Below are 17,072 nucleotides of genomic sequence, written 5' to 3'. Positions count from 1 at the left end.
ACAGTTTTAAAAAATCATGTACCTTCTGTGTGGACCAACACTTTTTTTTCAGGCTATGTACGAATTCTATTTGGCTTAAACATGTAAATACTCAATAACTGCCCTCAAGACCCAGATAAACTCTCTGTAAGCTTGCCCTTTATGTTCACACATGGTGGTTTCCAACAGTTATGTCACCCCTCTGTGCTGTCAAGAATTCAAACCCTCTCGTAAACTACTAGTTACCTATTAAGCAGCTAACACACTGTAACACTGAGGAGGGGGGGAAATGCCACTTTCATTTTCTAAATGCCCCGTACATGGTATGAAATTTAATCCCTCTGTGAATCATAATCTGTGATGCTCAGAATAGATCGACTATATATATCTAATGTTATTTTCAGGGACGTGAACAGGAAGGCTCTAGAGCTTGTACAGCCTGTGTTCAAGCATCTCTGTTGCGCCAAACAATTTAGGGCAATGTAGTCTGGAAATAATTCTTCCCCTCCCCACTCCTCTCTAGCAGTTTACTGGGTGGATGTGTGGGCGTCTGTAGTGGAGGCGTCTTGGGCTTGCTAATGAAGCTAAGGACATGAATAATATTTGACTGCTGCTGCGTGATGCCTCAGAGAGCCGTATTCATTTGTCTCTGTAGTTATTTGAGAGCAAGCAGCCGGCGTGTGCAGGCGATCCAGTCCCTATCCTCAGCTTTCTCTTTCGTCGCTTCTTAATCTTCATTTATAGCACTATCTTAAAAGAAAATATGGAGCATATCTTTTGCTAAAAATAATTATATTGCAATTAGCTTTACTTAAAGGAGAATGGGATTTAAAAATAACACGATCGCTTTGACAGGATGGGTTTAATGTGTGATCCACATAAGAATTAGTAAGGCCATTTCCTTGATAGCCACCAGACCTTTCAGATGAAACCGTAACTGCAGCTGCCATCCAGAGATGGACTTTTAATTACTTTTTTTGTAGCGGGGGGAGGGGCAGGGAAGGGAGGGAAACCTAAACAATTATGTCTTAGGACTTATTGTTTTGTATTCTCTTTGTGTGTGCTAGAAATTAAAAAAACTGGCACCTTCAGAAGAGATTGAAAAGAAAGAGCAGAGAATGAAACAAGCTTATGTCTAATAAAGAACAAATTGCTTAAACCAGAGGGACTAATTTGACTGAAAAAATGTTGTTGTTTTAAAGGCATATACAGAAGCTGGTTTAATTAATTGCAATGATCCTGTTTCCTGTAGCTAAGACATATCAAACATGTCCAGAGATGTAATAAGGAAACAAAAGTCAAGATGGTGACGCTTTCTAGTTACGAGGAGCAATTTTTCACATTTGATTTTTGTGAAGGTTTTCTCTGTCTCAATGTAAGGAAGAGGAGGTGGATTAACAATGCGGAGGCACATTGTTCTTCTACCAGCCTGTTTATATGCTGCTACAAATTAAGGGTTTAGTGTCATGGAAACAGCTCCTTTATTTGGAAAGATACTGCACCACTATGAGAAGCAAACAGAGCATGCAAGAGTGAGAGAGAGTTGGATGGAGGGAGGCAATGTGTTGTCTACTCAGCCTAACATTATCTAACATGTTTTCCGATACTTTTGGAAAAGGGCAGAGGTTCTGAAATACTTGCTGCATTACTTTACAACCTATTATAAGTCATTTCTGCACTGGCAGGTGTCCCCTACACATGTGAAATATTTAGGGCAACTGTGCTCTCTATGTGTTGGCATGTGAAGAAAATATTATTATAGAAATACTGTATTGGTTTTCTTTTTCTTTTTCAAGAGCTGGCAGGGTTAAGCCACGTTATGTATTCCTGAAGTCTGTCAGGAAAGAAACTCTTATGAAATAAGAATTTAGAAACTAAGGTTACTGGGGCAACATTGTAGGCTTAACACAAGCTTGCGCTGTTTTTCTAGGTGCAATTTAATTAATGTGGTAATATAGATTTTTTTAAAAAAATAATAATCCTGTTCCTTGTACAGTTTGTTTTATGCTGTTTTAAGCTGCTGAGTGTTAACTTACTCTAAGGTCATGTTTTGTAACTCAAGCCTTCTTGAGTTCACTTAATGAAAAAAGCGGGACAGGAGTATTTTTAAAAATTAATAAATAAAACCATTAGAACAGCAGAAATTGGAGGACATTACATTGGCATTCATATTAATGTCACATTTATGTGGTATTAAACTACTCCATCATCTACCAATATTTTTAACAAAATACCATGGGTTGCAGTTAATTTAAATTTGATAACACTTTTTTCTGTTACTAGCTAGCTTATATTATTATTTATTAAAAAGGTAGAATATCCAGTCAATTGTCTTCTTGGACTTGTCTTCTTGGACCTAGGAAGACCAGACTTCAAATACTAACTGAGCTATTAAGTTCACCGGATGACTTTGGGCCAGTCACGGTCTCTCAGCCTAACTTACCTCTCAGGGCTGTTGTGAGAAAATGTAGAGAGGGAGAAAGATCTATGCCACCTTGAACTTCTTGAAGGAATGGTGGGATATAAATGTCATAATAATAAACTTTTTGAAAATGTGAAGTTATAAATATCACAGATTCTGTTTTTATGTCATTTATAGCATTTTCCTCAATAAGAAGTTATATACCTTTGTTCCCACAAGTTCTGTGATGGTGAACTACAGAAAGCACCATTTTGAATGCAACAGATCACATCTCTCTCTAGGGAGATTTTATGTAATTTCGTATCAGCCATGGAAATGCAGGTCTTTTATTGTAGATGTATTTGATTTTTGATCTGGGGTGAGATCCAGCTTACAGTGATCTCAAGGTAGAGGAAGCCTTGAGGCCCCACCATTTATTCATCTCCCTGAAACTCAGTCTGAGGGAAAACAATATATGGATTTTCTTGAGATAAGAGAATGTGTAGCTGAATCTCATAATTTCATCCCATAATTTCAGAGCTTTCTAGTGGTCAGTCTGAACTTCTTCTTACATCACCAAAGACCAGTGAAGGAGACAGCTCAAGGCCACTCAGTGGCTTGACAGCACAAGGCTCTAAGAGAGAGCATTTCCTTTTTAAAGCTCCCTTCTCCCATCAGCTTGTGAACTGTGATTTGAGAATTTAAGGCTGTACTTGTAGTCTGTTAGCACAACATCTCTTTACATCAGATCTGTCCCTGCGCCCGTGGATCCTGTGCCCTGCAATTCAGTAGCCCAATCCAGCTATTCAATGCACGTTGCCCACAATTTTGGAACCAAATTGCTCCAGGATGATGCTCTTGGGCTATTGTTCTCCACCCTCTGCACATACTGCTGACCTGGAACAGGATTGAAACTCAGTTGACCAATGGTCCAACTCAGTATAAAACTGCTTCCTTTGGTTCTGAATAAAAACAGGGCTCTCCTTTCCACCCCCAAATGTGAGTGTATTTCATCTTTGGACTGAAACACTGTATTCAAATAGCAAATTACCAAGTTCTATAAGGTTAATTCCTCCTGTCTCGTCTTTATAGAAGTCCATTTGCTTTTATATTACATTTTGAAAAAATGCAACACTTTATTTATCCTAATTTAGCATTTATGTGATTTGGCTGCATTAATAGGAAAACAGCATTTCTAGGTGAAAGCCCAGCAACCTTAGCAGATTGGGGTCGGAGGTGCCATCTTCTCAAGATGATTGAGGGCTCCTGACATGATGCCCTGACGTCAGACCCGCATGATATCGGGAGGAGCTAGGGACTGGAGCTGAATGCTCTGTGAACATTGAGAAGGCCCACCCCCCCTGAAAAAACATGGGGGGAGGGAGACAGTGCCTCGGCCCCTAGGATCTGGAGCCTATGATTAGGCCTCATACCAGTTACAGTACACCAAGCTAGACTTTAGCTATTAAACAATGAGTCTGAAGGACACATACCTATGTGTGTATTTGAGAGGAAGTTAAAAAAAGAAACAAACTGAACTAGCAGCAGATGACATGGTAGGATGTTGCCATTCACTTGACCCTTGGATCAGTCATGTCTCTGCTGCTTATTGAGAGTTAAAGAGAGGGGAGGCAGCAGTGTGGTTGGCATGGTGCAAGTGCACCAGATTGGCTTCTCCAGTGTGTTTGCACCATGCTGACCTTGCTGCTGCTCACACTATCCTTCTCTAGCTCCCGGTAAGTAGCAGTGATGCAATTGACTAGAGGTCAGGGGAGTGGTGGTGCTCAAACATGCTGTCCACTACTGCTTTGAGCTTCATCTTTTCCCTCATAAAGGTACAGGGCCTGTAAACAAAGGCATCCCTACCGGACTCAACAGTTCTCATCTTTCCCTCTACAGTGGTACCTTGGGTTAAGAACTTAATTCCTTCCAGAGGTCCGTTCTTAACCCTGAAACTGTTCTTAACCTGAGGTACCACCTTAGCTAATGGGGCCTCCTGCCGCCGCCGCACGGTTTCTGTTCTCATCCTGAAGCAAAGTTTTTAACCTGAGGTACTATTTCTGGGTTAGCGGAGTCTGTAACTTGAAGCGTCTGTAACCCGAGGTACCTCTGTACTACAGCAAGCTGCACACCACGCCATTATGGGGAATGAGAGGACTTTGCATGTCTTTCACCAGGTTCTTGAATGGCTTGAACACCACTAAGGTGGAGGTCTTAATAAAGTAGAAGGGGCTGTGTATAGACCTAGCCAGTCTCCTAGTACATTCCTTTCACATGCACCTGCCATATTGGTGGTGGAGAAATATACTGAGACCTGTGGGGATACTTCCATGTGGTACCACTAGTACTTGCATAGGGGAATAATAATAATAATAATAATAATAATAATAATAATAATAATAATGAATTTATTATTTATACCCCGCCCATCTGGCTGGGTTTCCTTAGCCACTCTGGGCAGCTTCCAACAAAAGATTAAAAATACATTAAAAGTGATGCCCATTTCATACTGTGATTTTACTGTGTACTACAGCTTTTATGCTTACACACATGTAAACATTGCTGTGATCTGCTATAGCTTACAGGTATATGAGCCCAACACCCTGCTCTCTATGGGAAGCCTTCAGGAAGGACTTGAGTACAACAGAGCTCTTGTTTTGTTTGTGTTCTGTCTCTGTATTTATATGTGACGGATGACTTGTTGCTTACCTTTATTGATCTCTCCTTAGATCTGAAAACCCAAGAAAGGGTTAAGAAATACTGTCAAAGAATAGAAAGTGTTTGTTCTGAAATTGAATCACTGTGATGGAAAGCTTTCATTTGCCCCTTGTGAAAGCACAATAAATGCGATAGCTGTGACTTTTCTTGCCCAGAAAAGAGAAAAATGCCTTTTATTACAACTCCCTGTTCAGGAACTGAGATGGTGTGAATTGAAGGCTAGGCGCAATTGTCTGCTGCAATAACTCTGGCTTGGGAAGAGGTTTTAACTGTGTCTAGCTCCTTGGCTGCCTCTTCCCAATTTCCCTGTGCCATCCTAGGGGAAGAACTGGTTGAGTGTGTGCTTTGCATGCAGAAAGTCTCAGGTTCAATCTAGGGATGGGGAGAAATTCAATTTTGCTTGCATTTTAATGAGGAACTAACTAATTCACACTCCTTGAACCAATACGTGAACCGAAACACAATGATCCTTCAAAAGTTGCATAATACTACAGAAATTGCTTGCAGAAATGTTTAGAGAGGGTCAGTGTGGTGTAGTGGTTAGAGTGTGTTGAACTAGGACCTGGGAGACGAGGGTTCAAACCCCCCCACAGCCATGAAGGCTAGGAAAGGCTCATCTCTCAAAACTGGAGAGCTGCTGTCAGTCAGTGTTAACAGTACTGAGCCAGATGAACTAATGGTCTGAGTTGCTATAAGACAGCTTCATCTGTTACTATGATCGGTGCAAGATATCAGTAAAGTAGGTGCAGATGGTACTTGGAAGTGTTACTGTCTTGTTTTTATTTCACCTCAGATACCCTCAAAATAGGAAATGCTAAATCAGGCATAGGCAAACTCGGCCCTCCACATGTTTTGGGACTACAACTCCCATGATCCCTGACCATTGGTCCTGTTAGCTAGGGATCATGGGAGTTGTAGGCCAAAAACATCTGGAGGGCCGTGTTTGCCCATGCCTGTAAAATGAATTTAATTAAATGTTTGAATAGTGACTTAGTATGGCACTCACTGACCACTGAAGCAGATGGGAGAGCCCCACCAGCTCTACTGGGATTACAGCAGTGTAAGTTAAAAAGTGAAATGATGCCCCAAGAACCAAGTTAATTCTATGCGCTCTTGTTCTTTTATTTAACTCTGAAATAAGCACACACATTTTGACATTCAAGGACATCCTTTTAATTTGTAGTCCTCTCTGAGAGATTTGTGTTCATGAAGAGATGAATAGGTTTTACTTATTTATATTCACAGTTTTAGTCATGCATTATTTTGGCTCTGGAATATTGTTCTGTCTTTAATCATTCATAGCTGGAGATGAATAAATGACAGGGATAATTGATACAACTGTTGATTGTCAGACTAAACAAGGATTCTGACTAGTTCCTGTTATAAAATGACTGCCTTGTTTGCCCAATGTTGAATTAGAATGGTGTAAGAAAATCACAAAGGAACTGTGTGGCAGAGACATGGCTGGGACAGAGTTCCCAACTGAACTTTTTGTCTTGTAAGCAGGAACTGAACCCAAACCATTCAGATTTCTCACTCCTTTCTTTTTCCAGTTGGACAGCACCATTCCATTGTTTACCTTATTTATTCTCACACCAAATGGATGGATTAGCTCAGCATAGCAGCAGAATGACAGGGATGGAGCAAAAGACCCACAGCCTCCTCTTCAGGAGCCCACTCATTTCTTCTAAGTCATGGTTTGGCGTAGCATTTTGTGTGGCAAACTGTGCCATTATGTGCAGTATGTTTGTGGCTAAAATGTGGCTTTGAAATCTAGACTTGTTTTGTGTCCATAATCTTACAAGAGTTCAACTGGGTATGGAATTGGAGCAGGGCCTAATTACAATATTATGTCATTGGCACCAAAGAAGAGAAAAAAGAAAGGATGTTTCACTCTTTAGTGTACGTGTGGCAACTTTTTCAGTTGCGAGTTCATATTATTTTTGAAATTACAGGGTTTATGGAAGAAAATATCATAGGTTTGCAACTTCTGGACAGTCTCAGGAAGCTGGGCCTCCTTAGTCACTTGAGATACGAGGAAGCGCATTTCATTTGTGTCCGACAAGGCGTTTCTTTTCCTGGCACAGAGACTGCAGATCGTACTTTAGGATGCAGGATTGCTGTCATCATTCATACTTTTTATCACCTCACCATTTGACTTCTGCAATATGTTCTGCATGGAACTATACCTTAAATCAAACCCAGCAATGATATGGAGATGGCCGGCTGTCTAGTAAAGAGTGTGACTCACTGGATGCCCATGAAATGTCCATGAAACCAATCTGATAGCAATGAAAGATTAGTAGCACAGTAAGATTTCTCATAAAAATCCAATTTCAGCAAAATATTTCTAATGTAAACAACTGCAGCGACAGAAGGAAATTGGAAGGGGGAGGGGGACTAACTTTGGTGTGATGTTAAACATCTAGCTTATCTGCTGTAACTTGGCACATCACAGTTTCATTGATCTGCAGAATTCCGACATCAGGGCATAGCAGGCAGCGTGAACAAGAAGTGAGACTTAACCTTAAGTACTTCATCAGTATGCAGAATCAATATTGTATAGTTAGGGGCAGCACATTACAGTTCACCGCTTGAGGCAAAACGGGGAGTGTTGCTTGGTCCTTCTACTGCCATTGCTGTTGCCCCCACCTACCTGCTCCTGCCCCTACCTGCTCTGCTGCATTCGGCGCTGCCATTGGTGTCAATTTTGGGTGCATCCTCACTCTGCCTACTAGCTGGGCCAGCTCTGTTTATAGTATACCAAGATGCCAAAAATCTAGCTGACAGTTCTACCCATTTTTTTTACCCATGTGGTCATCATACTATGATTTGTGAAGCTTGGGCATCTGTAGCAAGAATGTCTGCTATGATAAACCACCATGAAAATCTTGTATATGTGTGATGGCCCTACTTTTCAGCAGCCGATACTGGGAGATGGGGAGCAGCAGAAGTGAGGTGTTGGACAACTTGATGTGCCATTCAACCTGCTCTATAGAGAGCCACACTCACAGAGTTACAGTTCTCTGCAGCACTCAACAAATGACAGTGACCAGAGATCTTTGAGGGGTGAAATGTGCTTTGAAAGTATAGTGTGTTCACAGCCACATTTGAAATAAGTTTGCCAGTTAGCCTGTTCAACTTCTGCTCATAGTATGTGTACATGTGGGCTTGTTGCATTGTGCTTCACCTCAGACCAGGCATAGGCAAACTTGGCCCTCCAGATGTTTTGGGACTACAACTCCCATCATCCCTAGCTAACAGGACCAGTGGTCAGGGACCAGCTAACAGGACCAGCTGCCTCAGACAGCAAAATGCCTTGGGCTAGCTCTGTTCTAGACTATGACAAAAACACATTAGTGCCATTACAATCTCTCACACCTATGCATCAAAAGAGCACACTAATTAAAGAGCCATCAGAGATCATCCTTAAGACTGTGAAGAACTGAAAGCTGAATGTCTTTGTACTCACAACAAGGGCTGCTTGCAATAAATAAAAAATAAGTTTGCTTACTGAAAAAACCCCGCAACCCTCTCAATAATAGTGATTTGATTTTATAAACCACATAAAAAAATGACATTCTGAGGTACTAAACATCACATGGAAAGGCTACTAAATTAAAAAACCATTTTTGTTTTCTTAAATGCAAAGTCTAATTATAAACAAGTTGGCCACGGTGATTGCTTAGGTGCCGTTATGTTGTTATGTACTGAATTCTGTCTCCCGGTGTAATTTCTGACCTTTCGCGTTAAGTGCTCTTTTCATTTTATGTCTGGCAAACTTATTACATAAATAAGTTTGAAAAAAGAAAAAGAAAACCCCCACTAAAATAAACAAACATCAGGATTTCTGACTTTGAAAGAATGAGTGATAAGATTCCGGAGGCTCTGTTAAATGACAGAAAGTGCTTTTCGGTAGCACAACAATTCATCTAGAATTCATGAATAAATATCTCAGACCTGAATATGCAAAGCCTTCTCTTGAACACCAGTCAGTTGTCTTCTGATAAATTATTACTTTTTACTTTTCTTTTTGCTACAGGTAAATATTCTGTGCTCTGTGTGACCATTGTGATTTCTAAAATAAGCCCCTAGAGCCCTTTTAATTTTAATGAAGGTGACAAGAGGGTGTCGTTGAGAATACCATCGCTTGCTCCTAAGAAATGTTGCTGTTCAAGGTGGAGCCACACATGGTGTTCCCCTACCTCAAGCCAAGGTGCCTGGCTATGATGGCACCTCGGACAGAAAATCTTTCTCTGGGAGTAAAAGACAAAAATGGAAAATTAAATAACTAATAATTTGCTGCCCTTTCATGACACCCCAAAACAGCTGCTAGAGATGGCCATCTCACTCTGCCTAATGATGGGGCCAGCCTGTTCTGAACAAGTGATGAGGAGAGGAAGTGTGAGTTCTACTTCCTCTTACTCTTGGGTCACATCTACACCATACATTTATAAAGCACCCTTTTACCACTTTAAGAGTCATGGCTTCCCCAATGAATCCTGGGAAATGTAGTTTGTTAAGGGTGCTGAGAACCCAGGAGTCTCTGTAGGCGTAGTGGATCTGCTGCCTGGCAGGAGTATGCATGTGCTGCTTGTCACCACAAGATCCACTTGGGAGAGGAGCTGCAGTTCAGACTTTCCTAACCTGGTGGCTTTCAGATATTATTGGACTCCAATCACTTACCCTTTGTATTACCAGCTTGGGCTAATGAGAGCTGGAGTTCAGCAGTGTCTGAGGGCAATAGGCTGGAAAAGGATCTTGCAGTCTATCATTTGAAAAGGCACAGGTTACCCAACTCTGCTGTTGGTGATCAAGGTTGTAATATTTTAAATGACTATTCAGAATGACCTGGTTTGAGCGCTGCTTTTCTAGCAGTTAAGAAAAACACAAGCATTGTAGAATGTGTCAGCTTCTTTTCATACATTTTCCTTCCTGGTTTTACAAGAGACTAAAGCAAGTCCTTAAATGAGAAATGAAGGGCAAAATGACTAAGCAAATATAAAACCATGTGATGCCTCTTTAGGTGCAGAGCCATCCCAAATTACTCATCAGTCTTATTCAGGGTAAGGTGATTTTGTTAAAACGGCACAGCAATGAACATATTGGCTGCTAATAACAGCATCATCCCTGTTACTTCTAAATGCTTTTATTCCACGGGTGAATGGATCAGACAGACCTGAGCCCTCAGTGAAATCCATGTTACCTATGAATTAACTCTCAAACATTAATTTTTTATTGATGTGTGTGTGGCAGGGGCGGTGGTGAGAGAACCCTACTCTATCTCAGTTGCATTTAGGTTGGAAATAATTAACTCGCAGCACACCTACAGAAGCACGTCAGGAATTTTAATTGTACCGAGAAAAGACAATAGTCACATTCCAGCTGGTGGTTACTGCTGAGGTGGCCTGCCAGAGCGTTCTCTGTGGTGATCAAGAGAGAGGGTAATTTCTTCACATATTGGGAGGTAAGAGGCACAGCATACAGTTGCCTACTTGTTGACTGGATAGTTGCCCCTGTGGATGTTAACAGCCTGTGCCTGAGCCAGGGGAGCTATCCAGTCAGCACCCTTGTACTTGTATGAAGGAGTGAGTTGGTGTTCCTTTCTGTCCTTGGTTGCTTCATAGTAAAGATAAAGGTAAAGGGACTCCTGACTGTTAGGTCCAGTCACAGACGACTCTGGGGTTGTGGCGCTCATCTCACTTTATTGGCCGAGGGAGCCGGTATACAGCTTCCAGGTCATGTGGCCAGCATGACTAAGCTGCTTCTGCCGAACCAGAGCAGCGCACGGAAATGCCGTTTACCTTCCCGCCTGAGCGGTACCTATTTATCTACTTGCACTTTGACGTGCTTTCGAACTGCTGTGTTGGCAGGAGCAGGGAGCAAGCAATGGGAGCTCACCCCGTCTCGGGGATTTGAACCGCCAACCTTCTGATCGGCAAGCCCAAGGAACTCAGTGGTTTAGACCACAGCACCACCCTTCACAGTAGCAACTGGCAATTTTGCTAGTGAACCACTTTGCTGGTCACTGCTGAACTCAACACATAGTAGAGATTAATTAAACCCATTGGATTGTGCCCAACAGTTCTACTCACAGTAGACCCACCCACATTATAGGACCTAAGCTAGTCACATATTTAATTTTCAGTGGTTCTTCTTTGTGTATGACTAATGTTGAATAGAAGCCATTGTTTTTAATGAGGCCAGCATGGCTTACCCCAGTAGCAGTAGAATCATAGCTCAGCTGCAGGCAGTCATGAATTTTACCCTAGGGCAGCCCTCAAGCTTGACCTCAGACCATGCCTTTCCCCTTGCACACAGTGCCTGTTGCTCCCTTGAGGTTTGTGCTGCCCTGAGACAAATGCAAACATGACAGCAAGGTGGCACCTGTGAGACTGGCAGCACTGGCTCTTCTATGCACAAGGCCAGTTGAACTGTTCTAGGCAATGGGATCTCGCCACCTTTCAAGGGTGATATTTTCCTGGGACAGCTACATTTCCCCCCAAGAAAACATTCCATAGAAAGTACTCCGACAAGTTTAAGGAATTAGTGTTCGAATGGATGGTACAGCAAGACTATTTAAAGCCCTAGCACTGCAGGATAGGAATTTTGCGGCAAAATATCACCAGTCACCACTGGAGAGGTTTAAGGAATTAGTGTTCGAATGGATGGTACAGTTTAAGGAATTAGTGTTCGAATGGATGGTACAGCAAGACTATTTAAAGCCCTAGCACTGCAGGATAGGAATTTTGCGGCAAAATATCACCAGTCACCACTGGAGAGTGCTCCCTAGCCAAGGAGCTTCAAGGCTTCCTGGGTTGAGTTCAATCGGTGGAGCCAGAGCAGGTTACTACAAGTAAAACCTCTCAATTTTGTCAACTAGGCCTAAATTAGTGACCTTTTTGACACCAAAGGACCATAAATCTCTGGGAAGGTGTCCCACACAGGCCTAACTGAAGTGAAAGGAAAATATGCAAGCACTTTTTCCTCAGCTTTGCTTGTATTATTTTCTGTGGGGTGGCTTGCATGAGGATATGACAGTAGATTGTGCTTCCCGAGTCAGATGGCTAATCCACACCTCTGCTTGCCCTGCCTTTCCCACCTGGAAAACCCGTCTTTTTTCTGGATTGACATTTACTCCAACATAGTGCTAAAGAGCAAGTTTCTTCAGGGGAAAACTGTGGGGCAAAGGCAAAACCACTCAGAAGTGTGCCTAGAAAGCCACTCAGACCCATGCTTTCTACAGACGGGACAAGTGGAAGTGTAGACAAGCCCAGAGTTGGTGTCTATGTTTGATGGTGCTGCCCTAAATGATACTCATAGTCTGCCAGCTGTGAATGCTGCTTCATCTTGCCTTACGTTAGCTGGGGTTGCCTCTGGCAGTAGCATTTTATTTTTTTAAAAAAATAAATAAATAGGTTTCCCTTGGGTTGCCTGCCATGTCTTGGATTGCTGCTTCAGCCACAGCACTGCGGGTGGGGAAAAACACCCTCTGTTTGTGCCACTGCAGCTGAAACAGACCCATAGGATCTGACGGTTCTTTTTTTCTTTTAATCTTCCATATCACAATTCTTAGCCCAGGATGATCAACTATTCTGTGTAAATAGCTATTTCCAAAAGGACCTAAATCAAACTAGTTTTTATTGTCCTCTTGGGGGGAAATACGCTGTGCATTTTAAAAAGCTCATAGAATTGCTTCATATTTTATTCAGGTTTAGCACTTTTCATCTAAGATTTCGAAGCACTTCTCAAACATTAATTATAATTCCTATTTACAATTCCCTGTGAACTAGGCCTTATTTTACAGTAGAAAACCAAAGCACACTACAATGGCCAAGACACGTGACTAAAACTGCTTGCTGAGAGCGTGTCAGTCACAAAAGGCTTTGCAATGGCCTTTGGTTAATTCAATATCGTTATGCTGAAGTTTGTCTAAATTTTGTTTGTATGCTCAGTGAATTGTCCTGAGAAGGGCTGAATTAGCCATGATGTGAAGCCAAATGGGCTCTGATTCTGCAACTTTTGTATTTGAAGGGTCCTGCTTCCTTTTAAAAAACCTATCCTGTTCAGGAGAAGGTGTCTGCTTAGGAGGCCATGTGTCCTACTGTACAGAGGACTGTAAAAGCCGTATTAGCACCTTTCAGTGGTGGCTTTGAAACTTTGGGACAATTGCTCTACATAGGTGCATCTCACTTCAGCATTACAATCCTTTAGGAATAGTGGGAAGATATAGCTCTTCTGCCCGGAAGTGGGGAGGGATAGTATGTGGAGCTCAGTTTGTATTGCACCTGTTGCTGTCTTAAGCTATTATTTTATTTTATGCTGTGCTTACTTTGTGCTGATGTTTTAACTGGATTTAGGGGCAGGGGAAGTATTGGTGTGTTTTAATATGTGACCATATGGTGAAGGGCTGTATAGAAATATCCAAATAAATAAAATTGCAAGGCTGCCAGAGGATTGTCATCATATATATTTACATAAAATGTGTATTTTTGTTATTTTATGAAGGACGCATATACAAATCAAACCATGTGCAACGAATACAACCGAAAAAACTGCAGTAAAGCGGCAGGTCATAGAATAACATGAAACAATAAAAGCATTTGAGAGGAAACTTACAGTGGCAGTTGTGTTGAGTGTTCCTTGCACACCCGCAGACTGTCTGCTGTTAACTCTCCTGTGCCAATGAGAGACGCGAGTTAATGGAGGAGCAAGATCATGTAAGTTTCTGTTTACAAAAATTTAAAAGGGGAACCATGCTCTGTTAGGAACATAGGTAAGCTCCTATGTACAGGCAAGATTCTGTATACAAATGTCAAAAATGGAAAACTATTCCCCGTTTGGAACACCATGTTGGCTGAGGGTTACCTGTGTTACCTGTATGTTTGGTGGGAATGCTTTGCGCGCGGAGAACTGCTAAGGCTGTATTTGGGAATGGTTATAAAGGGGAAGAGAAAGTGTGGGTGCAGCTTCTATTTCAGTTAATTTGATTAGCTGCTAATGATGTTGTGGAGTTTTATTGTATTTTTGCATATGAGTTATATCGATTGTGCTTTTTACGTTTAAGAGACTATTTTGTTTTCTTTTTAATTATGCTGCTTTGCATGTCTTATTTTGTATCTGACTTTCATCTGCAATCTATTATTTTGATACTTTATAATGCCCTATTTTTGTTTTAAGTTGTAAACCACTTGGAGAGAAATAGGTGTTTTCAATATAAAAGGGGCATAAAATTATTTGAAATATAAATACATACATGCATAAATAAATAAATAAATAAATAAGAACCCTATTATGGCCTACTGAAATATTTTAAAAGGAAAATGAATAACCATCTTCACTTAATCCCTGCCAATTTTGTTTTGTTTTGTTAGTACCAATAGTACTGGTATTCAGATGCCAGGTACAAATCTGGCTTTTTGTTCAGGTCTTTGGATATTTGTACCACTGACACTGATATGTTGTTTTTATTGTATTTTTTCTAGGGAAAACATTGGTGGAATATGATACATTTTTTTTAGTGATTTTATTGTGAATTGCCCAGAGATCCTAGGTTGCAAGGTGGGGATACAAACAGCTTCATCAATCAATCAATGAAATTTCATGGTTTCTATGGGTTTCTATGAACCCATGTAGGCATGAATGGTCTGGTGTGTGCCAATTTCTAATTTAATTTTAGGCCATTTCTGTATTAACCTATTTTTTTTAAATAAAAAGTCCACATGAAAATTATGTGTATTATTTAAGTATGAATTTTATCTCAATATATGCATTTCCAAACACATTTCCAAACTGCCCACATTTTAACGCATTTTAGTATGTTCTTTGAGCCGAGAACTGCCTTACGAATCTGAAGAAGTGCAAAACCTAAAGGATTTTTGATCCTTTAATTCTAATCCATGTATTTGTCCTAAAGATGTGAATTAGGTTGGTTCACGTAAAAATATGGATCGAACAAAGCTCTCCTCCATCTCTTGTGTAAATTGGGAGTTGATGCATTTGCCCTACAAGGAGATGAATTGCTAGACAGGTGATTTATCTCACCACAGGGGAGATTTGTGCATTTCCCCTTGGCAGGGGTGAGTCTGGGTCAAGATCAAAGAAGTACAGGTGATTATGGATCAAGATCCAAGAGCAGTTCTTTGAGCCATAGCTGGGATGTGTTTACGACTGGGATATTCTCATTCTTGGCTGGCAGTTCTCAACAACAGTAAATTAAAATTTCCAAATAGTTGGTTGATTTCTCTCCCCACCCAACATTGATTTAAATAGCTGCTGAAGTTGGTAGCCCAAATTCATATGATTGCCAAAGTTTGACTCAAATCCTTTGCACTGTAATGGATGTTTATGCCAAATGAATACGAAAAGCTTGCAGAGAATAATTACAATTAAATTGTAATATGTTTTCTGGAATCAGAAAAAGATGACTAATTTGGAGCAATAAATACAATTGGGGGAAACAGATCTGCTTGTAGATATTTTACAAAGGAAAAAAGGATAAACTCATCAGATGAATTATTCAGAATGAATTATTTGTTCAGCTCTGATGGAATTTATTATAAACTCACAGATTTGCTTGCATGGAAGACATGAGAGAAACTATTGCTAATGCACATCCATCCAGTGAACAATTCTTCTTTTTCTTTGAACTGTATTTTTCTAAATATTATATTATGCCACAATCCAGGCAATCTACACAGAGTTCGGAGTGTTGGTTTCAATGGGATTAAATATGCATTGGATTTTGGCCCTGGTTATTTTCTAATGGAAACAGTTAGTCTCAAACTAGAAGTCACCTGATGCTGTGTTAGTGTGGGAAACTGATGCTGACTGCCAAATTGACAAGGTGCACATTCAGTCTGCATAGCTGGGTGGAACTCATTAACCTGCTTAGTTATATAGATAACAACAGAATTATGGTTGTAATCATTGTTGCTGTACCCAAACTATCAATGATACATGAAATATGAAGGTGCGAAGATCAGATTATGAACTGGCTAAACATGGAGAAATTCTTTTGGGTGTGTGTGTGTATTCTGTTGTTGATTAACGTTAGGCTTTTGCTATAAAGCCCCCCAAAATATGAAAGTTTGTGCCAAGAACATTGACCTCAGCTCTTTAGGAGTTTCTCCTTCCAGACCAGCCTATCCACTCCATAAGGGAAGCTCTTCTCCATTTATTAATGGCAGGTGGCCAAGGCAATACTAGCTGGGAAGCATGTGAGAGTCTTCACAAAGGTTGCACTGAAAAAATGTTTGTACCTATGCTCTTGGGTTTTATTATTATATCTTTGTTACTCAGGCAGACATCTTACCTGACAGAGTTTTTTAAAAACGTATGTGACTCTTGTTGTATTTATTTTTTTACTGTTTTATTATTATTGGGTGATATGCAACCTTAATCATATTCAGAGTAGACTAACTGCATTCAATGAACTTAAGTAAGTTAAGTCCATTGGTTTCAACGGATGATATCCAGCTAAGTGCTTCTGCTGGTGCAAGGATTTCTGCTTGCGCAACAGAACTTTGCCTCCTTCTCCTCTCCCTCTGTGTCCCTGTGCACCCTGTTCTGGGCTTTCCTCAAGAATGTGAGTGTAAAGGTACAGAATTGTATCAAAAAGAAATAAAACAGGACTTTATTTACATGTTATCTGTTAAGCATCCCTGAAGGAGGAAAACAGATGCTTTCATTCTTGTTGTTTGTCAGAAGGGGAGCTCCCATGTGCTTGATGATTTGCAGCCATCACAAATGGGTGCTTATCAGGCACCCAGTGGGTGAGAGTAAATGGCTGGCGTATCACATGCACACGACAAGCCTGCAGTAGAGGATAAGCACTGCTTATTAAAATACACTGCAGAACTCCGCATTGACAGAAACTGAGAGAATGCTACCATCACAAAAGGCTTGCAAAATGCAGCACTCTTCCAATCTCATATACTCCTGACACTGACCTCCAGTCTCTTCCCATTCTGAC

General features: G+C 40.8%; 1 long non-coding RNA gene across 2 annotated transcripts in view; it reads right to left on the bottom strand.

Moving 5' to 3' along the window:
- Nucleotides 1-17,072, bottom strand: part of LOC309368875 — a 28,536-nt gene that overhangs the window by 8,568 nt on the left and 2,896 nt on the right. For both annotated transcript variants that reach the window (XR_014167937.1, XR_014167938.1), the window contains exon 4: nt 13,718-13,775. This is a non-coding gene — a long non-coding RNA (uncharacterized lncRNA). The remainder of the gene's footprint in view (nt 1-13,717; nt 13,776-17,072) is intronic.

This window comes from Podarcis melisellensis, assembly GCF_964234715.1.
Source record: "Podarcis melisellensis genome assembly, chromosome: 4".
NCBI classification, from domain to species: Eukaryota; Metazoa; Chordata; class Lepidosauria; order Squamata; family Lacertidae; genus Podarcis; species Podarcis melisellensis.
Note: the sequence above shows the minus strand (reverse complement) of the source record. Positions and strands in the feature narration are given on the sequence as shown.